This window comes from Lithobates pipiens, unplaced genomic scaffold (assembly GCF_037356315.1).
Source record: "Lithobates pipiens isolate NorthernLeopardFrog02 unplaced genomic scaffold, aLitPip1_a1.2 Scaffold_28, whole genome shotgun sequence".
Lineage (NCBI taxonomy): Eukaryota > Metazoa > Chordata > Amphibia > Anura > Ranidae > Lithobates > Lithobates pipiens.
In genome coordinates, this window is record NW_027507789.1 from 108,233,909 (window position 1) to 108,236,994 (window position 3,086).

General features: G+C 43.0%; 1 long non-coding RNA gene across 1 annotated transcript; it reads left to right on the plus strand.

The window, feature by feature from the left end:
• The first annotated feature begins 1,402 nt into the window (after window positions 1–1,402).
• LOC143934886 (uncharacterized) lies at window positions 1,403–2,409 on the plus strand. The gene is made up of 3 exons (XR_013263413.1): window positions 1,403–1,575; window positions 2,004–2,127; window positions 2,280–2,409. It is a non-coding gene; the product is annotated as an uncharacterized LOC143934886 (long non-coding RNA).
• The last annotated feature ends 677 nt before the right edge of the window (window positions 2,410–3,086 follow it).

The window sequence follows — 3,086 nt, forward strand, 5'->3', positions numbered from 1 at the left end:
TGTTATCCGCCGTATAGGTGAATTGTAAATTAAATTGGTTTATATTAAGAACCTTGATGAAACTATCAAGGTCCGGTCTGGTGCCGGACCACACAATGAATAGGTCATCGATGTAACGGTACCAGCACAGGACAAAATCCAGAAAAGGTTGCAAGATATCCTCCCCAAAGATAAACCTTTCCCACGCACCTAGGTAAAGATTAGCATACGAGGGAGCACAGGAGGTGCCCATGGCCACCCCCTGTTTTTGTAGAAATAACTGATCATTAAATAAAAAATAATTCCTCGTAAGGATAAATTTAAGCAGTTTCAAAATAAAACAGTTGAGTGGCCAGGAGGCAGAGACCTGCTCCTTTAAGAAAGTTTCAACCATCCTGACACCCTGCTCGTGGGGGATGCTCGAGTATAGAGCCTCGACATCAACTGCCACGAGCAGGGCATCAGGAGGGATCTGGATACCCTCGATATGCCTCAGCAGATCCGTTGTATCTTTGATGTAGGATGGTAATCCTACAACGTGAGGCATAAGGAAGGTGTCCACGAACCGGCTAGCATTTTCCTCTTTTTAAAAAATACAGGTAATGCCCTAGAACCTTGCATTTGGTTTAAGGGCACTGGACTGAAGAGGGTTTCTGTGAGGGAAGTGACATTAGCCCTCCCCCTACCTCTTCTTTCTTTTCCTTCTTCTTTCCGTTTCATTTTCACGTTTTTCTTACGCTCACCTTTTTTTTCCCCCCTTCCTGTCGTTCCTAGTATTAGAATTCTTTGCCATTAGACGCTAATACTCGCTTGGTTATACTGATTTTGTGATATCATATCACTATTTAGTAACTTTCATACTTATTTAAAATTAAAATTTGGTTCCCCTTTAAATGTGGAATCTATACGATTCAGGTGCTATTCTGAGGACGGTCCTTTTAGGACTTTTATATATATTTTTTTGTATGTTAGCTGGTTTGGTCTGGCGATTGTCACCTGCGGCCGGCCTGAGCCACCAGGTGAGGGTGGCCTTTGTTGCCGCCCCGCTTGGTGACGGGGGTCCGCGGCATTGTGACACTCCCCAGTCCATTCACAGCAATAAACTTTGTACTACAGTCTTGGATCATGACTCTGCTATATTGGTTCCTCCCTGTCCCGCAGCTGGATAGACCTGAGGAGTTTGTTCTCCCCCCCTTGGGCGGACGTGTGGCACCCTGGTGTGATTTTCACACCTCCCATTTCACTGCAGACATTCTCTGCAGCTTTACATGGGAGCGCAATACAATGCGCAGGCTGCCTGACCCGGACTGATCCCTGCCTGGTTGAGGCGATGGTGAACGGGGATTATGTGTCACACAAATCCCCGCCCAGCCACGCCCCTAGACATTCCCCCTGGTCTTCCGTTCATGGGGAATATGTTGGCCGTGCGCACGAGTACATCCGCGCATGCGCCGTGATGCGGGGACAGGATTAAGGAGCACACCATTGTGCCCTGAACACTTCCGGGTTGGGGGTTTAAATGGCGCGCTCGAGATTTCAATCTTCAGAGCGCTGCCTGTGTGGAGACGAGCAATGCGTAGGACCTCTGAGCTTCAGGTATTGTCCCTTCATTCTGACTCTATATATGTTTCAGCTACATGCATTTCCTCTCCTGGTCCGTTTAAATGCTTGGTCATTGACTAACTATGCTTACCCTGTATTCTGAACCAGGAAAAATCTGCAATTGAAATTCTGGACATCCCTTATAGAAAATTTGGTGACATCTTAGAAGTATTTGATCTAACTATCCAATGTATTTGGGGTATGTCTTCCGCTTAAACAATAATAATCCTCTGAGGTGCACACTGCTTTTATTGACCATGGCTCACTGGGTGCCTTTTGTCAACATGAGAGATCTTATCTATCCATCTCTTTACTCATTCTCTTATACTGCTCTATCTTACCAGCCCATGGTCTCTGATATACTCATCCCTCTCTATTGAACACCATCTAAATGGACCATTGCATCATTATTATTTTTTCAGTCCTTGTATGCGCTGTTCAGAGTCTCTCCACCTTGCCCCCCGTGTCCGCCCTTAGGGGGGGCACCCTGTTTTGAGGGTGTCTCGAAGTAGGTCGCTCGTGTGCTGTGGGTTGGGAGCTCCAGGGGTGAGTTATGATCCAACACTGTTTTTTCTAATGTAATGCTGATGTATTGTCTATTCACTACTGCTGTTACTGTTATCTCTTTTTTCTGTAAAAAACTTCTTGATTTTTTGTATGATATTATTGTATACTTATATATATATTTTTCATACTAGATTTATAAAAGTGACGTTCCCTGAGGAAGCGGTGTTCTTAGTACCGCGAAACCGGTCGGATTTATGCGTCATCTCTGTATCTCCGTAAAACATTTAATTGTTTAGAACTTGAACCAATTGGGTCCTGTGATTGGATTTAATAATTTGGTTCTGCTACAGCAATGTTTTTGTATTATCTGTTATATGGATCAAATTATAATAAAATGTAATTGTGTTTTAACGATTGTTTCACAATATTTTCTGATACCGTAATAGTCCCTGTTCCCACTGAACCAATTGGAAATTCATCTCTTTGAGGTTGTTTCCTCTTGGTTGTTCTGAGCTATATGCCCAGTTTTTTCTTATATACGTATTGGGACGATGGTATCCTATTGATTTTGGAGGCTTTTTGACTAGTGTCATTTAAATGTTACAAAGAATATAACAGAATATGTAAATATGTAAGGAAATCAAGGATGCAAAAATTCAAAATGAAAGATTGCAAAAGATAGTAGGACAAACCCCCAAAAATTCTTCAAATATATTAATAGTAAAAAGGTCAAGTCTGAGCATGTAGGCCCTTTACAAAATAATCTGGAGTGGGTGACTGGGGACAAAGAGAAGGCTAACTTATTATATTATACTTTTTTCTTTTTTAATAAAGGAATTGTCAAAAACTGTCTCTTGTGGTTTTTGCTTTTTGAAATGTACCAGATACCCATTCACATGGGGGGGGGGGGGGGGGGGTGGCCGGGATCTGGGGGCCCCTCGTTGAAGGGGGCTTTCAGATTCCAAAAAGCCTGATTTTGCACTTAACAGCTTTAGTAA